Below are 23314 nucleotides of genomic sequence, written 5' to 3' on the forward strand. Positions count from 1 at the left end.
TTGAGACAGGCTGGGAAGAACTCATTTGCTGGCAAGCGGAGCAAAATGGAGTTCGGACAAAAACCGTGTCCTCTTTCAGTTGCACATGCACTGGAGAAAGAAAGGGTTAGAGGAGGCCCCAGGAGAGGGGGTATTAGTCACAACAACCTGTGTGGGTATGAAGATGAGTAGAGAAGAGCTTGAATTCTTTTCCTTCTGTCTGCCCTGTGATTTGAGGCACATTACTTGCTCTGAGTCTCAGTCTCCCTAGCTACCACATTGAAGCCTAGTGCCACCAAGAACTGAGAGGATGAGATCAACTAGCTGGCATTGGAGGGACAGGAAAACTCATCCTCTACCCACAAAAGGTGCCCTCTCTCCACCTCTGGTGCCCCGGGATCCACATTTTCTCTCATCCATAAACACATTGCAAAAGAGAGACTGGCACGAAAGCCCCAAATGTCTACTAAGTCCAGATTATTTCTGACCCAGAAATGACCATGCCATTCCTATGCTCAGAACCTACCCATTACATATATACAGGGTAGATGCCACAGATAGGGTGGAAGCCACGCAGCTGGAATGGGAGTCACATCCACCTCTCAGCTCTTAGCCCCTCAATAAAGCTCAGACACCAAGTCGAGCTAAGAGTGACATAGAAGTTGAGCCTACTTTCTGAGCCAATGGATGGGGAGAAGCTTCTTGTGCTGTGAGGTCATGTTTCTTGCACACCATGCCACTACTGTTGCACATGAATTGACAACCAGCTGACCCTTCAGAATGATGTAGTATCAATCAATCTATCAATCAGTCAATCAATCAAAAGTGCCTATGCCCATGACACTCATTTACTCAACCAGCAACAGTTCTGATGCCAGTCCTGCACTGGGTGTTGGGGACACTTCAGTGACCAGGACACCTTTTCTTCCCCCTCTGCTCCTCTAGTGCAAGGAAGTGGACATTTTCATAAAGTATGGAGCATCCAGGTATCAAGAAATCTTAAGAGCAGAAATGCCCCTAATTTAAGCATTCAGAGAAGGCTCCCAAAGTATAATTGAAGCTAAGACTTAAGAGAAATACAGTCTTTTGAGGGGTGCTTTAATGAGCCCATGAAGACTGCCGCTGAGAGCCCATGTGGTATCCTCACGTGAGTTAGAAATGGGGGCCTGTTCTACCAGGGACACAGCTCACCTGAGGAGCAGGGCATGGTGGGCAGAGACCTGGGTTTCTCCCTCCTCCCCAAACTACATGCACATGTGAGGCACAAAATGAACAAAAGCAACTAAGATGAGCTAGACCTCCCACAGTGATGAGTTCTTGAAGCCAGGAAGTACCTGGCCTTCAAGAGAGTCTCCCTGTCACAGCTGACTGGACAGCATGGCTGACTAGTGCACCTTGTGGGCCAATTGGATTTTCTGTCCTAGGAATACAGAGCCATGATTCCGTGAGCCTTAAGTTCTGCTCTGTTTCTTTGTGCCCACAACTAAGGACCTGGCGTTCAGGATTGTGGACAGCAGGGAGACAGAGAAGCGGAGGGAACCACACACAGCTTGATGAAACAGATGTACAGAGAGAGGCAGGGACATTAGAACAGGGAGCCCAAGAGAGAGGTCAAAAGTGCTGCACATGGAGAGGCTGGGGAGGCATGGGTCCCTTATGAGTTCCTCCATACCCCATGCTCTGGGTTCATGCATTGCAAATAAATGTTCCTCAAGCTAGAAATGAGGATTTGGGCTATTACATCCAAATAACCATCACAAGGCCTATTAGGCAAAGTGGGCAAGGCACGTGGTGAGCAAGGAGGCTTTGGGTCATGACTGCCACTTGCATGGGGTGTTGTCAACCTCCTAGCCCTTTTGTCAAGTGTCCCCTGGGCCAGCCCTAAGCCCTCTACCTGGATTCAACTTGAACTCCAAGGAAAGGTCATTCAGACCACAGGGATGAACTAGCCTGTGCCTGCTGCTTGCTACAATGTCAGGATGGATCAAAGAAAGACCTAGGGCATCCTCTAGATCCCTCCCTACATGAAAGGTGAAAGAATCCCTTTAGGATTAGGACACGCCTCCCTTGCTGAAACCACCACTTGACTTAGCACACATGTTGACTGAGCACAAAACAAATGTTGACTGAGCACATCAACCTGTGCAGACCTGTGTTTGTTGAGTCCAGTCAACATGAGGCAGGGATCTAGGGTCCACCCCACTGCCAGTGTGTCCAGTAAGGAAGACATACTCTGGAGGCAATGTGTTCTCAGGTGGAGTCCATTCCTAAATCATCCTATTTTCCTTTAAGCTCCAGATGCCCTGCATGAGGCTTTATTCCTAATGCCTGGTCACAGTGATGTTTAACAAACACCAGCTGAGAGCTGATGTCAGCTAAGGACAAGCCTGTGGGTGGCAGTCTGTGGACAAGCCCCATCCAAGCTTTGGTGCTCTTACCTGGTTCAGGAGCTGCTCTTAATTTTCAGGGACCATGTTCTGCTAATTTTTGGAGAAAATAGCATTGCTTCTACTTATTGACCCATGAGGCCAAACAGAAGCAAAGCAACAAGAAGCCCAGCCCTTCTACAATTGCTGCAAATGGAAGGGTGTTGGAGGGATTATAAGAGATTCTTAAAAAGGGAATGAATGACTGACTGACTGTGCGAGGAGCCTTGGACTTTTAACAAATGTTGGTAGCTATTGATTTCTTGACAAACTATCTTCAGTTAAACTCAATCCATGTTGCACTGCATTTCCAAGTTGATTGGAGCTAAAGAAAAAAAAAACACATTCTTGTTGCCTAGTCTCTTTCAATTCATGACGACACCCACTTCCAGAGGATCCTCACTGCTGCAGGTGACCCTACCACACTTCCCTGTCCCATTCTCTCTCCCTTCTCCTAGGTGCTTGTTCCACACATTTTTCTTTCTCTTTAAACTTTCATCCTCTTCCTCCTCACTCTCGGCTAACAATCTGGCTTCCCATGTCATGGAATAAAAGGGAAGAATAAGGAGACTTGCTCAGGCTTCATCTTTTGTGCACCTTCCTGTCCAATTTGTTGTCATTGTTGTCACCTGTGTGGAGACCTATGTTGATTTGCCACCCTGCACCTGGGATACGGAGTATAGCATTGCTCAACGGCAGAAAACGTCTCTCCTGACTCCTTCCTCATCTCCGCACCATAAAATTTTCCATCTACTCAACATACCACATGCTATAATGTCTGATAAAAAACAAAATGTGAAAACAGTCTCTATGTCCCTCTACACTGATGTATCTCTACAGCTTCTGCAATAGTTCTCTGCTTCTCAACTCACAAAAGTCCTCAACAGAGTCGTCTATATTTCCTATGTCCACTCTCTCTCCTCCCTATATTTTTGTTATTCTTGACTCTATCCCAGTTAGAGTTTTAACCCTGTGCTTACCCTAGAACTGCTCCTTGTCAAGATCATCAAGAAGCCCCATCTTGTCAAATCCAAAAGCCATTCATCACTTATTAGTCTATTCTGTCCATCAGCATCATTTGACCCTGTTGATCACCTTCCTGGAAACACATTTGTGAGTGGCTTTTAGGAGTTCCCCCTTTGTGTCTTCATCTCCACTCTTTCTCAATGCCCTATGCTCTTTCCTTTTTCCTCCTCCAGACATCTAAGCACAAGAACACCTAGGGTTCAGTCCTTGGTCACTCTTGTTTAGCATCAGGTGAACTTAACTTGCTTTCTTGCCCTTGAATACCATGCTTTTGTGAAGATATCCATCCCATAATGCTGTCTCCAGCCCAGACCCCTCTCCTGGGCTCTAGACATGCACACCCAGCTCTTCTTCTGAAATGTATCATATGCAAAATGAAACAAAAATCCTTCTCTCCCTCAATCTTCTCATTTTCATTTTTACAAATAGGAACTTCATACTTTTGGAGGATCAGGCCAAAGACCTTACATGAATCTTAGATTTATTGTATTATCTCCTCCAACCCTGAACTAACTCATTAACAAACTCAATGAGTTACTTTCCAAATACGTCCAGAATCCATTCACTTCTCATTGCTATCATCCTGGTTCAAGACACGTGTCAGTAGCCTCCCAACTGGTCTATCTTCATGCCCTCTCAGCATGACTCTTTCAACTGCCACCAGAGTGTCTTATGACAATGGCAGGAGATGGCACCTGAACTCAAACACTTCATGAAGAATAATAGCCTATAAAACACTGCCCCTGTCACTCTTCTGACCTCTCTTTGCTTCAGCCACACTGAGCTCCTTCTCTCCTTAAATGTGGTAGGAACTCAGCCTTGGCAGACAGTTTTGCACAAGGTGGTCCCTTTGCCCATATTCCACATGGCTCACCCATTCCCTTCCCACAGTCCTCGCCCATCATGGCCTTGCTTCTCCCTGTTGGCATGGCCTGCTTTCTGCTGTTCATCTCCATAGTACCCCTGATCATGTCCATTTACTTATTATCTGCTTCCCCGGGCTATGCCACAAGGGAAGGATGTGGCCAATGTTTTTCACTAATTATTTTTTCCGGTTGGCACTTGGAATGCACTAAAGAAATAACTTTTGAATGATTGCATGATAAATCAACAGGATGCTCACATGTTGGACGCTTTCTTTGCTTCTGTCTATAATACAGGCAGCAATACCTTCCTCCCAGGGTTGTGCATTCCTTTGCACACTCAGGGCCACAATGTTAGTCAGTCTCTAGACTCAAATTCAGCTCACTCCATTTCATTTATCAGCAGTCACCTATTGCCCTTTCTCTGCAATCCCTTGTGTCTGACCCTTCCTCTGGAGTCCCAGACCACCATACACTACACTGGTTCAATTCCTGTAAGTATAGATTTTTAAAAATCATTCCTTTCCCCAAAAGATCTCCTACCCAGGACTCTTCCTTGTCCAGGGGCCCTGTGCACATGAACTGAGTAGACTGCCAGGGTGATTGGTACTGGGCTGGGACTCAACCCATCTGAACATTGTAGCTGGTAACTGAATGGGAAGGGTGGATAGCCAGAGCCAGTGTAGGTCTCTGGGCCAGATGTCTGTTTTGGCACAGTTCTGACATGGGGCAATGCAAGGCTGGACATAGCCAGGGCCCTGAAGAAGTGTAATTCAGAGACAAGTGGAATAAAGCAATCAATAGGGAGTACTATATATAATCAGCTACTAGAAGCCAAGGCATTGTCCTTCCACCAATGAACACAGCCAGGAGGTGACAGAGAGGGGATTCAGACCAAGGCCTGCTTGGCTTGAAATATGAGCCCATAGCCATGCTGTTTTACTGCTCTTCTATCATTCTCTGTGCTTTTTTAAAAAAATTGCTCTGCATGGTGCAGGCCTCAGTCCACCAGGCTGCTGCTGCTGTGGCCTAAAAACAGCTGCTCACAGCCAATCTGGGAGGGAAGGCCGACCCCTGGGAAGGAGAAGAGGGAGAGGGCTCATAGTTCAGAAAAGGTTGCTGGCAGTGTTCGCTGTGCCCAGGGTTCCCCTGTAGCACCCAATCTCTGAGCCACAGTCAGAGAAGTGACTCAGCAGGAGGAATGGCTAGACTGGGTCAGTCTGGAAGGCCCTAGAAGCAGCAACAGGATGACCTTGTTCTTTCCTCTTCCCAGGCATTTCCCTGAACATGGGACCATTGGCCCTGGTCACATGGGCTTGTAGACCGTGAGTGAACAACCATTCTGGACATTCCTGAGCCTCAGGGCTGAGGCTCTCCTACCAGCTAGTATGAAGGAGCCTGGGCACAGGAGAATGAGGTCCACCATGGACCAGCTCTTTCCAGTTCTTCCACGGAGGGAGCACAAGCACAGCAGGGTGTGTGGGCTGCCCCTGCTCAGGAGGCCAAGGGGAAACTGGAGGCTAATGCATTCCATGCGTGTCCCCTTAAGTCAGCAGGACTAAGTTCCCACAAGGAAAAAGGTACAGACTGGTCAGGTGCTTTCTGTGTGGCTGACATTTCCAGGGAAAGCTTGTGTCCAGGGTACTTGTAGCTCAGGCTTCAGTCATCCAGACAATCCCACAGATACCAGCACTGTCCCATGAGATGGACCCCATGCCTGAGCTTCAGAGCAGGGTAGAAGCGGCTCCACATCTTAGAGCTCAGAGGTGGGGAGGCAGGGGTTCACCTGAGGTCTGTCTGACAGTAAGGCACCAAAAAGCTTTCCTTGCACTTTGCCTGGCAGCATCTTCCCAGGTAGAGGTGTTGGGAAGGGGACTGAGTTTGTAGGCTCCAGAGCCTAAGGATATATCCAAGGTTTGAATGAGGAAATACACGAGGCAAACGCAGGCTGTAGCATCCAAGTAGCTTGTCAGAAGCAGCAATTCTAAAATATAAAATAGAAAAGAAAGAAGAAAATAAAATGGAGCATGTTGGCATACATCATACCTACTAAGTGGAAGGTCAGTCTGTGTGTGTGTGTGTGTGTGTGTGTGTGTGTGCGCGCGCACGCGCGCACATCATAATGTAAAACACAAATTTTATTGTAGGTTGTCAAAAAAATGCTAATGTACAAAGACCCAACGATGAGCCCAGTGCATTCATCTTAAATGGAAAAGAAAAACTAAAAAAGCAAAGAAAATTTACTTAATTTGAGAAGCACTTCAAAAAAATCTTTCTAAAATCAGAAGACCCTTTACTGTTAAGGTATACATCTAATGTCGACTTTTTTCTCTGTCTTAAAGAGCTGTAGGCTTTATGATTAAATGGTGATATCTCAGAATCAAAACATATGGTAGTAATTGCAAATGATTAAGCCTCCGTGCTCTTGTATCGGTATCTCATTCAGTCTTCCATAATAAATCATGTGTCTAATACATGTTATCAAGAGGCTACTGACCACATACAGAGACAAAGATGCTCAGGCTCAGATGGGTCCAGTTGAGCACAAGAAGCTGCAGCTCTTGATCCCAAATCCATTTATCTCTGACTCCCAAGCTTATCTGCACCTTTGCTGGAAAAGTCTGAACCATTATAGGAAAAGTGCAGTCCTCACTCTGTACTTTTCTAGAATAAAGAAACCTTGTCTCCCTGCAGCTACCACAGTCCTTGTTCTCAGACAGAAGGAAGACTGGGGCCTTAACCCACCAAGGAACCTGTAGGGGAGCCTATGCCAATGGAGTGGGTTCACTGAGACCCTGCTGACTTCTTACACCTGCTCACTGTGCTGCACTCAGAGAGCTGCAAGGAATAGCGCTGGAACAGGGAGTTCTAGAGAGGGGAAGACCAGAACTCTAAGATTCCCAAAGGAGGGAATCAAGAATCAAGTGCTGTTCAGGTGTCTTTTCAAAGTTCTCAAAGCATGGAGTGATCAAGTAGCCTGAGATGCCTGGGATGGCTCCATTCTGCCTCCTGTCCCAGCAAAATAACTGATGTTGTCCTCTTTCCACTTCCAAATTCCTAATTTAATGATAAAACATGTGGCAGCACAAAAGATGAATGAGTTTGGGAGACTTACTAAGGTTATGGATAGAAAGGCAGAGGGTCCACCTCTCCCCAGTTCTTTCCCATCTCCCTGCTCTCCTCTTTTTCCAGAAAAAGTCATAGGTCCTTGCTTCACTTCCTCCCCTGAGCCCCAGCTCCTCTCTCCCCTCAAACCTGCTGCTTTCCAGGGGCATCTGGATCCTCAGGCTGGCCCTGGGCTTCTCATTCTCCCTGGGAGCCAGGCATAAGGCAAAGAGCTGGGAAGAAGAGAGATCGGAATCCTCGGGCACGTGATCGATACCTATTCATCACAATCCATGCTGGAGCTCTGCAGAGTCTCTGAGGTTCCGAGTTCTGAACTCTGGTCTCCTTTTCTTTGGCTCTTCATCCATAGCATGCTGCTCGGGGTCTCAGTTTCCTTGACTGCCCCAGAGATGGGGCAAGGAAGGAGCCTGAGCACAGGTCACCAAAGCCAGCATTCATTGACCCTTTTATGTGCCAGCTGCTTAACACATACTGATTAATGTTCCCTGGTCCCTGAAGAAAGATGGCATTCCTGTTTTGCAGATGAGAAAACAGGCAAGTTAAGCTGATCTGATTTGTTGCAGTACTGGGGATTGAATCCAGGGACACTCTGTCATTAAGCTACATACTCAGTCCATTTTATATTTGAGGGCAGGTGTCACTAAGTTGCTGAGGCTGACCTCAAATTTATGATCCTCCTCCCTCAGCCTCCTTAGTCACTGAGATTCCCCATGTAACCACATCCAGCTAGGGTCCATGTTTTATTTTTCTTTTTAAAAAATTTTTTATCTGTTTTAATTAATTATACATGACAGTAAGATGCATTTATGCACTTTGATATATCATACATGGGATATAATTTCATTTTTCTAAGAGTACATGTTGCAGAATCATTTTGGTCATGTAGTCACATATAGACATACAGTATTTTTACTAAACTATCTGAAACCAGTTAGTTCCTCCTTCCTCTGTGTCTGAGACCTGGTAAAGATGTCAGGGAGTAAAAGGAGTGGTGGTGACAAGGGGAAGTGGGTTCACCTTCAGCCCAAAGGGCATTTGACATATCTTTGCTTTATGCAATGGTTATAGGCTCTCCTGGGGCACAGCGTGCCATGAGTCAAACTTTAGGACCTGGCACACACAGGCATGTGCTCACTGTGTCGATGTTGATTGACACACTGCCCTAGCCATAAATCATGAGAAGCCTTGGGTTCACAGGGGTGGGTGGCAGAAGTGCATCCCAGAATTGGAAAACGAAGAGTTAGATCTTTTTGGCACAAATAAAGGAGTCAGGGCAGAGGATGATTAAAAAAAAAAAAAAAAGAGAAATACCAGCTAATGTTTGCCACGTGCTAATTATGTACCAAAGTTAGGACTAGCCGCTCTAGACACAGGACATCATTTAACTTATCATACTTCTCACAGACAGAGCCATGCAGGACCAAGAGCAGATCTAGATCAATCGTCAGTCACACTACATGGCTCCCCTTTGTCTCTGTATGGTGCTGCCTCGAGAGCAAGCTTGGGATCCCTCTCCTGGCTCTTCCCTGAAAGCCTGCAAGTGGGTATATCCTCCCCTCATTTCTCAGGCTCTCCTTCTGCCTCTACCTGTAAACGGATCCATATCTTGGTGAAGTGACAGGGATTCTCAGTGATGTCCCTTCAGCTGTCTGTATTGAGGATTATCCTTCACTGGAATCTGGTCAGGGGAACTAAAGATCCCTCACTTGGTCTATTTCCTGAAGCCCTTTTCCCAGTGTACTCTGGCAGAATGGCCAGAGATTATTGAAGTGATCAAGGGCAGGATATTATTAGGAAGTAAGTTTCCGGAATCATCTCAATTTCTTATGTTCAGGGGTCTTGGATTTAGGGTATAGAGGGGTCCAGCTAACTCCTTTCTCTGCCTCCCCCAAGATGCCCTATTTGAGCTGGTCTTTGGGCCCCATTCCTTTTAACCCATCAATTCTTTCAAATTTCATGGAAATTTCCAGACCCTAAGACTCAGTCCTAAACCACCATAAATGCATTACAAGACATTTTAATTACTTGTTGAACAAAATGTTTAAACAAACAGCCTGAGGTTATGTAAATCGCCACCCACTGCAGCCCTCTGAGCTACAGCTTAAGAAAGGCTGGGGTGGTCACACTTCTGGACTCAGATCCCAGGGATCCTTAGAGCCATATGTCTCTATAGCAATCTAAAGGGGAAAGCATGCCTAATTATAAGTCTGTTGCCAAAGATGTGGTTGGAAATCATTTTTGTTCTTTCACCTGTGAACAGAAAATCTTTCTTTCCTGTGCGTTTTACCCTTTCTTAATTTTGCTGACAAAAACACAAACCACAAATCTCCACTGTTTTGAACACATGTGTTCTTGGGAGTTTAGATTTCCATATTCCATCCTTCACTCCCAGTTGTTCCAGACTCAGCAAGTTCATTCCACAGCTGTCCTGCCAGCGGGCCCCACACCACCTCATGCCAGCGTACAATGACAGCAGAGCCAGATAGTCTCCCAACTATGAAAACAAAAAGATCCTAAGTAAAATGACAGACAGACCTCTCCACCAGAGTCCCTCCTCATTCACCTCTCAACCTGGCTGCCACTCAGAATTTGCTTAGAATGATAAGGAAAAATGTTTCATGCACTTTGAAATTAATTGCCTTTTCCCCCAACACACACCATGAGCTGTTTTATAGGAATCAGATCCAAGTGGAGCAAAGTTTAGAAGTTCCCAGCACTAAAATATTTCTACCCTATTATTTCTGTTCACATACTCCCACCATTCAGCATCGAATATAAGCAAAAATGGGACAGATGTCTTCATCTGTTTTCCGTTGCTGTAATAGAATACCTGAGACTGGATAATTTGTAAAGGAAAAACAAATTGATAGACCTCACAGTTCTGGAGGCTAAAAGTCCATGATTAGCAGTGATGTCCCGGGAGGCCTTTGTGCTTTGTCATAACATGGCAGAAAAGTGGAAAGGCAGGTGGGTATACACAGAAGAGAGAAAGCAAGAAGGGTTGGGCTCTTGTTGTAATGACCCATCCCCAAGGTAACTAAGCCAGTCCTGTGAGAAAGGCATTCTCTCTTCTAATGACACAGTCACCTCTTAAAGGCCCCCACCTCTGAAAACTGCCACATGACAATCAAATTTTCACCTAAGTTTTGGAGAGGACAAACTACATTCAAACCATGGCAACAGGAAACAGCATCTTTGTCAGGTTTAGGCTAGGAATTGAGGCAAAATCTAAAGATGCTATGAGAGACTCCATCTCAAGGGCACAGCTAGATCCAAACCCTCAGAAGAGCCAGAGGGAGAGCTCTGACTTTAAATGACAATTATCTGGGTTTGTTCCTGATGCTCAGTGTAATGAAAGCAGGTTCAGAGACTTTGCATTTTGCAGCAACCAGAAACAGAAGCACAAGCTGTCCGATTCCCTCGACATATCTTTTAGAGGTCAGCTATAGTGTGAAAAATATGCAGAGATTTGAGAAGAGTCTGGAGGGGGAAAAGCCAAACATGGAAATGTTCCAAAAGGATGGAAAATAGAACTTATTAAATGATATTAAACATTTAATTTTAAACAATATGAGGTAGGTCTTAATAACCGTCTTGCACTATTTAGAAGTTTGGATCTGATCATTTCTTTCTTCGGGAAGATTGAAAATCCCCTCAAAGGTAGTCACATGGTAGATTCTGGAGCAAAAAGATATATCTATTCTGCTTTTGGTTTCTCCACTGGTGCCCAATGCAGTAGATACTCATTGTAAGCATTAAATTAAGAAAATGTTCTACATTGTTTATTTGTTCAAATTTTTGGTTGACACAGAATGTTTGCATGTATTTATGAAGTATAAGATGATGTTCTGTTTCTGCGTACATAGGGTAATGATCTATTCTGGGTCATTAACATATTCTTAAACTTGTATAATTTCTTTATGATGCATATATTCAAAATCCTCTCTTGTGACTATTTTGAGCATTATCATTATGAACTATACCCACCTGGCTCTGCCACAGAACATGAGAACTTTATTTGAACATCCCACAGTACTCATCTCCAGCCTGTCCACAGCTCCTCGTCCATCACACCTCTCCTTCCTGCCTCCCCCAGGGTCCTCTCATGCATTCTTCCTCTGCCCAAGACCTCTTTTCAGCCTGGCTTGTCCTGCAGCTGGACCCTCCCCTGTAATAAGAGGCTATGTTTTCTCCTGCATTCCACTCCCTTCACCACCCCAGGTCTCTGCTTCATTTCTATTTGGTTGTGTATCTATGGTTTGTCCCCCTCCTGGATGTGAGCTATATCAGGTAAACACCTTCCTACATGTTACACCCGCAGACAATCCTGCCAGGAGGCCACCTGAGGGCAGCTGTCCCTTACACAGCCTCACCTCTTGGAAGTCTTACATCTCAGGCAACTCTCAATTTGTTGGCCTTCTCATTGGCCAAAGCCTGAATTGCTAAGAAGGCAGGCAGCAAAATCCTCGTACGTTGGATCTTTACAAATGGTGTCCTGCTTTTGCTGGTGAAATCATCCCTCGGCCCTGAAGATTTTTTAATTGGTAAAATTAAATGATGTGATTAACATAGCAAGCTAATGTTTCTCTGAAGACTTTCATGTGGTACATTTGCAAGGAAAATATTTCATTGACACAAACTATAGTTAGACATACATAAAGTAAATATTTATCTAAAAATAATATAGTTTAGCCAGTTTAATATAGAACACTATGACTCCCAGCATGATAGACGGTGACACTGGTAAAAATAGAATACCCTATCTTCACTGTACATGTGCAGAATTTCCAGACAAAAGACGTACTCAAAAGTTTCTTACTTTGCTCACTTTCACCCCACAGATGTTTAAAAATGAGAATCATCCCCTTAACCTACTTTCAGTGTATGAAAGAAAAGAAAAAAAAGGAAAATCCAAGAGGAAGGCTTAGTAAAGAAATACAGAAGAGCAACTCGATGTGTCTAGAAATCACACGGCCCTCCTGGTGGGACGGCGAGATAGGTCACAACCAGCGCTTTCAGCCTGGGCTGGCATCAGGATCCAGAATCCCAGGCCCTGTGTGTTATTCCCCATAACAAAACTTAACAAATGTAAAAATAGCAAAATATCTGAGGCAACTGATTCACAAAGAGAAAGGATCATTTGACTCACAGTTTCGTAGATTTCAGTTCATGCTCCATTGGCATCATTGCTTTGTGCCAGGGGCAGGGCAGCCATCATGGTGGAACAAAATTGCTCAACTCATGGCCAGGAGGCAAAAAGAGGCGGGGGGGGGGAGAGAGAGAGAGAGAGAGAGAGGCACCACAGTCTCCTCTGAAGGCATGATTCTAATGACCTCATGACCCCCCACGAAGCCCCGGCTCCCGAAGGTCCCACCACCTCCCAGTAGCGCCTCTCTAGGGCTTAAGATCTAAGCCTCTGGGGGATATTTAAGATTCAGACTGGAATACCATAAGACCAATGGAAACGAGTCAGACATGGAAAAGTGGACTTTTTAAAACTCTATAGCAATGGCAATGCTCAGCCAGGTGGGAAGTCACTGCTCTGGGTCAATGGTTCATAAACCTGAGGGAACATCAGAATTTATCCAGGGGCTTTTTAAAGTATAGTTTGTTGTTTGTACCCCACATTTTCTGATTCCACAGGGTCTGGGTGGGACCTCAGCATGCATGTTTCTATCAGGTCACAGGTGACATGATGCTGCAGATTCATGACCACAGGGAGACAGCATGTGCTCTGGACCCTGGGTGTTTGCCTTGTTCTGAGGTATGGGACTGTGTTGGTGTGTAGGATTCTGGGTCCATATAGCCAGAGAACCATGAGACTGCTGGACCTCTGGGGTACTAATCTGACTCTTGGTCACCCTTCCATATGCAGCCCTTCCTTCTAGAGGAGTAGGGGACCTTCTTCCAGGTTTAATAACATAAGTCCTCTCTTATTATCAGTTTTGCTTTATGTCGTCTCAGTTATCTCTTTTCAATCCAGGTCTGAAAATATCAGATGGAAAATTCCAGAACAATTCCTAAGTTTTAAACTGTGTGCCATTGTGGTATCTCTCACTTCTCCTCTCCATGCTGCTTAAAGGAATCATCCCTTGGTTAGCATATCCACACCATATGAGCTGCCCACCCAGAAGTTACTTAGCAGCCATCTCAGTTATCAAATCAGCTGTGACAGTTGCAGAGCTTGTGTTCCAATAACCCTTATTTTACTTAATAATGTCCCCAAGGCACAAGAAAAGTGATGCTGACAATTCAAATTTGCCCAAGAGAAATTAATTGCTTCCTTTGAGTGACAAGATAAAAATTCTTGACTGCAACATAAGTATACATGTACAGAAAAAAAAAACTGGCATACATAGGGTTTGGTACTACCCACAGTTTCAGGAAACCATTGGGGTCTTAGAAGGTAGCCCCTAAGGATAAAGGGTGACCACTCTACTCTGAAATTTGCCCTTATATGGAGTTGAGTTTGCCCTGCCCTATTGTCTCTTCCTTGGCCTCAGTGCCCTGGCAGTAATGTTTGCATTATACAAGTGACAAGGTCTAGGGGAGTTATTGTCTTCCCAAGTGCCTCTGGGAAAGCCCCCCAAAGCTGTTCCCTGGTTCCTGCCACACAGACAAGCCAGACCTGTCCTCAGCTGCCTGTGTTCAGATGTCTCCTCAAACTCTGCTTTCACCCTGTAAAGGGGAAGGCCCTGTCCTGTGCCCATTCCCAACTAGCCCTCCACATAAACAAACAAGATGTGGCCAGCATGGTAGGGGGAGGCCATATAAAGTCGGGCACCAGAGGACATGCAAGATCTGGTCCTGTTTCTGTCTCTAGGAATCTCAAATGACTCTGTCTCTGAGCCCAGTGACCTCCAACAGCCTTTCTCACGGCTGGTTTCTAGGCAAGCACCTTCATCATGGATGGAAACCTCCTGCTGCTGTTCCCGAGATCGCAGACTAGTTGGCTCCTTGAAGCATTTTCTCAGGAAAAGGCCTGGGGACAGGTGGAGCTAAGCCCCTGTTTCTTGGAAGCTGTAGAGGTCCTGGAGAGTGGCCCCAGTCAGTCTCCTCTGACCTGGAGTTGGGTGGGGAGTGCTGAACCAGCCTCAGCCCTCAGCCCTGAAGCTGCTGCTGGCCTTGTTTCTCTGATTCTTCCATTTTCTTCATCCTCCCTCAGTCCTAGAGTCAAAGCACCCTGGGTCATTCTGTGTGTCCTTCTCTTCTGACTTCCCATCCCACTTGTCCAGGGCTGGTGAGAGAGAAGGTGACAGAGAAAGAGAAAGTCAGAAAGACAAATTGAAAGTATGTGTATGTGTGTGTGTGGGGGGGACAGAGATACAGAGAGGAGGGGTGCAAGAGATAGAGATAGAAACAGAAAGAAAGAGAGACAAAAAAAAAAAAGAAAGGAACGAGAGAGGGAGAGATCCCCACCCAGTGCTTAAGGTTCCTACCCAAACCCATTGAAGACCTCAGGGTCAGCACCTTCTGGAGTTCAGCTCCTGGAGATTCCCACATTTGTATCTTTCTTCCTGACTTTTCACCTAAGCTGCAAATGCATAGATCCAATCACCTGATTGTAGGTCAGGGCATCTCAAACTTCACACAGACAAACTGAAATCATGACTTGCATGGGCCTTACTCCATGTACGCATGTTCATGTCCCAGCCTCTGAGTCTCATGTATCATTCAGTTCAAGCCCCAAACCGAGAGTCACTCACAATTCCTCAACTATTCCATCTAACACGTGCACACAAGGGCACACACACACACATACACACACACACATGCACACACACACACACACACACACACACACACACACACACCAGTAGTAGCAGCAGCAAAGCCACACAACCTTTTAAAAATGAAGTGAAACTCATAGCTGCTCAGAGCCCTCAGGGCCTCTACACTTGATCATGCCAGCCTTTTTCTCTTCCCATTTTTTCTTCTCTCTGACCTGTCTTTGCACTGGACAAAGGAGCTCTCTCGTGAGCAAGGAACTTTTAATGTGTTTGTGTTTGTGTTTGTGTATGTGTGTGTGTGTGTGTGTGTGTGTTTGTGTGTGTGTGTGCATGTACTGGGGAGAGGAGGTTGCAGGGCATGGCAGGGGGAGGCTCAGCTGGGAGAGGCAGCAAGTGGAGGGGAGAGTTTCCAGGGGCAGAGTGTGGGGGCCACACCTGGCAGCTGGGTGAACATGCCTGCCCCATCCTCCCTTCTACTTCTCAGCTGTTACTTAGGACCCAGCCTCTGTGCTGCTGCCTCCTCCCCACTTTTATGTCTGCATGGCTCTCAATTAGTCTGTGTATGCAGCAGACTTCATTCCACTCAAGCAATTCTCTGCTCAAGTCATGGGCAGCAGGCTGGCCACAGGAAATTTGGTGAGAGGAAAATCTAGCTTTGGTGAGTGATCCAAGAATCTGTCTCTCTACTATTCTATATCTCTGCTATTTACTATAAGAGGAGCACATACTTGTTATAAGAAATGCTAACATCGTGGAAAAAAAATGTAATTTGAAAGTGGGACAGTCGATATCAATCAGGGTCCCAACAGAAAACAGATGGCACAGTCAAAAGTATCTTCTCAGAAAAGACCAATAAAAGTACTCAGTGCAAGCAGATGCCAGGAGGGTAAGGGTAGCCCAGTACAAAGTCAGTGAGTGCTGGGCCCAGGGCACCCCTAGACGGAGCTCCAACCTTCAACCATCAGAGACCTGAGTGACCTGGCCAGGTCACGTGTGTTAGAGACATTGCAGTGAACAGAGGTTGCTTTATGGAATGGAACTCTAGGAGGCTGTGTGGAAACCTGATGTCCCCTTTGGACCTAACCCCCACTCTCTTAGTCCTGGCCTCTGTCTGGAATCCCACCCCTCTGGCACTGTGCTCTGTATTATCAGCAGATGATGGGCACAGTGGGAAGAGATGAGGTTAGGAGATCTATTCCTGGAAACTCCTGACCAGGTCATTCAGGTCTCTGATGGTTGAAGGTTGGAGCTCTATCCAGGGGTGCCCTGGGCCCAGCACTCACTGACTTTGTACTGGGCTACCCTTACCCTCCTGGCATCTGCTTGCACCGAGTACCTTTACTAGTCTTTTCTGAGAAGATACTTTTGAGTGTTCCATCTGTTTTCTGTTGGGATCCTGATTGATATCGACTGTCCCACTTTCAAATTACATTTTTCCACGATGTTAGCATTTCTTGTAACAAGTATGTGCTATCCTTGTAGTAAATAAATAGCAGAGATATAGCATAGCGGCATTCAGCGCTCCCCTTCAGAGTTCACTTGGTTCACTCCGAGTTCAGGTTTCAACGCTGACAGGGACATAAGCTCTCCCAGCTCTAGCATCTGTGTATAAAAAATTCCTAGGGGGACAATTTAATTCTGTGAGTTGTAAGGATACCTAAAGAATTTGCTGAGACCAACTCAATTCACAGTCTACAGTGGGAGAGCTTCAAACCCAGGATGGTATTTACCATCCTTTTTAGAATGCTGTAAGAATGATGTAATGTCTGTGTGATAAGATGAAGTGAGGTGACTGACATAGGAATTTTGATGTAGCATTAGGATATTATGTAAGGGTTACTTGAACACAAGTACTACAATACTGTGACCAATCAAACTGATAACCAAGATGTGGTACTAATAGGTGTGTAGCATCCACAGTGAGAATACACTGGACAAAGGAATGGTTCACATTCCAGGAGTGATGGAATAGGACAGTGCAAGAATTCATCACATTGCTACCAATAAAATCTAAATTTTGTAAATTATTCCTGGAATTTTCCATTCAATGTTTTCAAACCATGGTTGACTGTGGGTAACTGAAACCATGGGAAGAGAAACCTGGGATAAGGAGGGACTACTCTATTTCTATTAACTTGTAATTTCTTTTGAATGGAGCAAGGACAGCAAAAGGTATTTGCTTTTCAGTTCAGCCTAGCCTGGACTTCTTTCATTGTTTTTAGATTGTATTCTGTCTGTCCTCTGCTATAAGACTCCAAGGTTCACGTTGGTTCCTGTTAGGGTAGAAAAGTCCACTTATCGACATCTGTATCATGGGTGACAGAATGTCCACAGTCTGGCATTTGCAATCATTCACAGTTCGCTTCGTGCACTGAGGCTTTATTGCCTGATATCCAAGGAGGAAAGTTTCCTCTAGTAAGGTCCCCAGAATGCTGACCGCCATCCCAGGTGGTTGGTGTGAGATGAGCATCTCCTGTGGATCACCTGAGGGCCCCATGATTGGGTTCATTAAACATGGAGCTGTTTCGAATATTTGTTGTTGCCCAGGAAGGGTCTTTTCCTAAATGAAAGTCAGACTGAGTCCCCCAGAAGTCCCTGAATTGGACACAGCGACAATTCCTCTATGATGGTGCCCTTTCCTTGCTGCCCACCCTATTTTCATCTAACTCTTCTGTGACCACTGTCAGGAGCTTTGCCTCCTTTGTGGGTCAACACAGCACATTTGATGCCCTGATAAGGGAGTCATCAGGCAGGGTACAGAGTGTCAGTCTGAAGCAAGTTATGTCTCCAGGCTCAGAGACCAAAGCTGCTTCCTTGTTCAAACAGCTGTGCTACAGTCTCTCTTCTCAGATCAACAATGGCCCCATCTCTGGGAGGACCAAAGAGCTCACTTGTGTGACTCCCAGTAGCTTGGGGCTTGGTCCAAGGTCATCAGTGACACAGCTGGGCTCCCAGCCGCATGGTACATGCCATGCAACAGGGTCTTTTGTGGTGCTGGACTCTACCAGGAATCTAACAGCTTCTGACAGTTTATTTTGTCTTAAAAAAAATAAATTTGTTCCTCTCCTTTCCCCTGAGAGAAAATCTCTAATGGCTTTTCACACCATTAGAATAAGTTCCAAATTCCCTCCCAGAGCTCCCTACATCTGCCATGACTGTCCCTTCCTCACTCTGTGAGGTCTCCACTCAATGACACCCCCTCCAAGAGGCCCTGGTCGCCCTGGGCAGATATCAACTGGTACTCAGCCTGCCTCTGCCCCAGATCTCTCACCCCTTCACAATTGACCATGAAGTGACAGTTTCTTCACAGTTTGTTTTCATGCCCACAGTCACATTTAGCTTGTGAGTTTCATAAAGTTGTAAAGGAAGGAATCCTTGTTGTTTTCCATTTGTGTCACTAGATCCCTGGAATGGCATGGAGAACATAGTAGGTATTTAATAAATGCATGGGAGCTAGTGGGTGCGTGAATTGAAGTGCTGTCCCAGGTCGATCCTGCCTCAAGGACAGGGGATCGGGACTCCCAGTCAACTAGGCCTCTCTGTTACTAGCTGCACAGCAGCGGGGAGACTATGAGATGTTCCAGCACCTTTCTCCAGAAAAACATGCCCACAGGATTCCTCTAATGGAGAAAGACTGGAGAGGTACAAGGAGTAAGTGCACAGAAGAAGCCAGCATGCAGGTATGGGGAACCCTGGGGATGCACCACTCGGGGTTCCTAGACAGTCTGTGGCCAAGGGTAAAAGGCAGGGGCTTGACACAGATTCAGTGAGATCCTGGGCTGTTGGAGTGAGGCAGCTTGCCCAGGCCACAGCTGGTCAGGCTCAGCTGAGCCTCCAGGGAGGAGAAGGACTGTATAAACAGGAAGTCTGTTTTGCAGACTCTGATGTGCTTTTGATAAGTGCTAAACTCTTCTGGGTCTCTTTCCCCCAAAGTTTCTCTGTCGGTCTGAAACCACAATTCTGGGGCAGGAGAGTGGATTCCATGTCTTCCTAACTCAATCACCATGCAACTGAGGCAGAGAGAGACAGAGGCAGAGGTAGAGAGAGAAAGGAAAGGCAAGGAACAGAGAGGAGAGGAATTCTAGGAAGAAAAGGATTTAGCAAGGAAAGGAAATAAGAAGAGGAGAGGAAGGGAGAGGGTGTGATATAGAGGAAGAGAGGAGTGCTGAAGTTATGGTGTAATTTCCCTAATATAAACCAACTAAACCAAATGGAACTTTCAAAAGCTAAAGGCCTACCACATTTCAGACCTCCTCTTGTATTGGCTCTCTGCCTGCAAAACACCAAGTTGGGAGCACCATCCTTTAAGAAATGGATACCAGAACTTGCATATCCTCACCTGGGCTTTTCTCTCCAAAGAAGATGGCCGTTCCCTTAGGAATCACCACCCAGCAGCCTCCTTGTTGCTCTCTAGTCTGGTGACCTCTCAAAACACGGAGACCCACCTAGTGAGTTTCTGCTATGCCAGGGTTGGGCATGCTAGAATTTTCAAATGAAAAAGGCCTTGCTGAAAGGTGAAAGAAACATTTTTTGCAGGTCAAGCCACACCAGTAGCAGCTAGCGACACGACCTTCAGAGAGTCCTTCACCATTTTGAACTTCAGTAAAACACAGAGTGAGGATATCAACCTTTCAAGTTTATTGTCAGAACTCAGAAGGAATAAGGCAAGACCATAGTATCTGTAAATGGAACACTCCACAAATCAGGCAGCAAAGTTGTCTGTAGGTGATGCACACCCATCTTAGTGGAGTTCTCAAGTGGACATGTGGGCAGGTCACATGTTCAGTGGACCCAAGAAAAAGCTCCCTGAGAGAAGGAAAACTTTACACCTGTTTCAAGTACCCAGCTCAGAACAAAGGTGTATTTCCTAGGCTTTCAAGACTAATTTGTTGAACTGGGCTCATGCTGCATGCTAGGTCTGATGCTATATCAGGAATTCTTTGGGTCTCATCCATTACCGAATGACTGCTTTATAACTCTACCTCCTCTACTCTTTCATAGTCCTGTATGGTGAGTCTTATTCCCATTTTACAGACTGAAAACCTGAGGCTTGGTTAGGTGGAGCCAAGTCCAAAGACCATTCAATCATTACATGGTAGAGCCTGTTAACATCTGCTGGCTCCTAAGCCTTTGCTCATAGACAATGCATCGGGCTGCTGCAGAATAAGGATATGACGCCTCTAACTTTGAGGAAGAAAACAGACATAAAAATGAGCAAGATATCATGCATATGAGAGCTGTAGGAATGGGGAAGGAATGGGACCATAGTGCATAATAATCCATGCCAGGAACATTTAATTTTGGGGGTGAGGAAGGCAGACAATATGACCAGCCATACAGGGATATGTACTCAGTCCTGGATGGTGGGAGCTGCTGGCATCTTGAGTGCTAATGTCCCAAAGACCATGCAAATGGGGAAGGGGCAGTTGTCCAGAGGTAAAGGGGGGTTCTATTAGCAGAAGTGGATGATGGCTATGCCAAACTGACATATTTCTTTCCCCTTTCAGCTGACTAAGGAAGGAATTACATCATGGGGACAGTTAGGTGCCTTTCTTGAGTCCCTGGACCCCTACATGCTTATCTGTCCCCATAGCATGGAACGAATGCATTGTGTATAATATCTGATATCACTAGACGAGGAGCTCCTTGTGAGTGGAATTATGACTCTTGTCTCTGAATCCCCAGGATTATCATTCCAAAAAAAATTCACTTTGTCTTACAGGGAAGTTTGACACTTTCATAAGCAGAAGAACAACAGCATCCAAATTTTGCTTGAGAAAATTTATCTGATCAGAATGCAGAACTGGATTGGAAAGCATTATAAAATAAAGTAAAAAGACCACCTTGGGAGGTGTTAGAATTCATGTCCTATGAACTACGGTGGGCCAGACGTCATGAAGCATATGCAGCCATCCTTCTACTAGTCTTAGGAAGTACAGGTGAGGGCCCCTACACCAAGGGCAATAGCGTGTCTTCAGGGGATTGGTTCTAGAATACCTGCAGACATCAACCCCTGGATGTTCAATCCCTTATAGAAAATGGCGTTATTTTGTATAAAACTGACATTATTCTCCTGTACACTTCAAGTCATCTCTAGATTAATTACGAACATAATGCAATAAAAGTGGTGTGTAAATAGATGTGATGCTGTATTGTTTAGGGAATAAAGACAAGAAAAGGTGTATGTGTTCAGTACTGAAGCAATTTCTTTTAAAAATATTTTTGATCCTTCTTTGCTTCAATCTACAGATGTGGAAGCTGTGGATACTGAGGGTTAACTGTATTTGAGTAGTGAGGTTGGAGAGAAAGTCATAATATCGAGAAATGATAAGAGCTAGTGTTCAATGGAGACCAGGGAGTGACTCTTTTTCTCAACTCACAATGTCGAACTTACAGAACATTCTGGGTATCTAAGTACAATGGAGTCCTCTGCCCTCTTCACCACAATCTTCTTGACTGAACAAGGTGACTGGTAAGAGGAATAGGGAAAATGCCCGGCAGATTGTGTGGAGGTCCGGGGCAGTCACTGTGAGTCCTGGGTCAGCCCTGACTACCTTAGTCTGGAAAAGGCAATGAGGGGACAGAGGCCAGAACTGTTTCCCCAGTAGGCTGAACCCTGAGTCTGAGTCTGGATATCTTGTCTTTCTTGAAAAGTGGGGGATCAAGGTCAGCATTAAATTTATTTAAAACAAAGGAAAGTGAAAAATTTCCAGCATGATCTGAACAAAGCAGATTCATACTATGTATCAACATTTGCTTCTCCCTAAAAGAAAGTCTTGTCAAATGGAGCTAAGGAACAGAACACCTGAGCTCTGCCCTTTCTGCAGCCCTCCCCTCACTTTTAATATTTATTTTTTAGTTATAGTTGGACATAATACCTTTATTTATTTATTTATTTATTTATTTATATATGGTGCTGAGGATCAAACCCAGAGCCTCAAATGTGCTAGGCAAGCACTCTACCGCTGAGCCACAACCCCAGCCCCTCTGCAGGTCCTTTTAGGAAAGCTGATCATGTTTGCTCTAAGTAAGAAAGATAGCCCAGAAGCTTCTTCCTCTAGTGGGTTGAGGGCTGATCCTCACCCAACAGCAGTTCACATCTCTCAGGTGAGGGATCCAGGGCTGGGTAATCACCTCACAGTCAAGCAGGCTCCTGGGGAGAACCACAGAACACCTTCCCCACTCAGGCCCAGGGGCTGGGGCCTGTGTTCAGGGTCTGTTTCCTTCCCTAACCCATCAGGGGCCTCTCTTCAGAGTGTGGAGTTCCCAGGGAATACAAGTGAGGCCCAGAACCAAGCCGCATACCTGCATACCGGCACCTATTCCCACTCCCAAACAGCACAGCCTCTCCATTTTGTAGAATCTTCTCTCCCCATTACTGTTCCCACTCACTGTGTTTTTGCCTTCCAAGCCAGGCCCAGGGCCATTCTGCAGGAGACGTGACCCTCAAGTGCAAAGTGGCAAGAACAGAAAAAGTATCTGGATGGTGTTCCTTCTGGAGCTAGTGTCTGAGAGGGAAGAATGAGGCTTTGACCCCCAACCCCCAACCTGTGGCTGTCCTGCTTCTCATCCTGCCTGTTTTTCTGATTTGGAATCTCATTCTCCAGGGTTCTTTCCATCTAGAAAGATGTTCTAGTGAACATCCTGCTGCCTGAGTGGGAAGGAGGTGATGGGAATGGAGATACGCATTTCTAGTTGGTGTCTCAGACCTGCATGACTTCAACTGTGGATGCCAACAGGAAGTTCTAAATCAACCAATTTCTAGGACCAGATGCCTACATCCATTTTAAACATAGATTTCTAAAACTAAGAAATTTGGTAGTTACTGAGCAGAGACACGTGTGTGGCCCATGGCAGGATGAGAAGTTTAAGCTTTTGAGACAGAGGGTCCCACTTTGTCCACTGATGCAATCTAGCATTGATCTCTGCAGGAAACAAAACATAAGCTGTCTATCCCCTGAGGACTTCATGTACAGCTAGGAAGGAGAAAGAAAGGGGTTAGCTCCACCTTTACAGACTCTCTCCAACCTCTTCTCCCTCCTCCCTATATTGCCCCTGTTGCAGGGTTCATTATTTTCAACTGATCCTTGTCTGTCGCTCCCAGATCTCCCATACCCTGTTGCCATGTTCACTTCCAAAATTCAGTCTCACATTTTTTATTGCT

The sequence above is a fragment of the Ictidomys tridecemlineatus genome, chromosome 1 (assembly GCF_052094955.1).
Source record: "Ictidomys tridecemlineatus isolate mIctTri1 chromosome 1, mIctTri1.hap1, whole genome shotgun sequence".
In the NCBI taxonomy this organism is placed as follows: Eukaryota; Metazoa; Chordata; class Mammalia; order Rodentia; family Sciuridae; genus Ictidomys; species Ictidomys tridecemlineatus.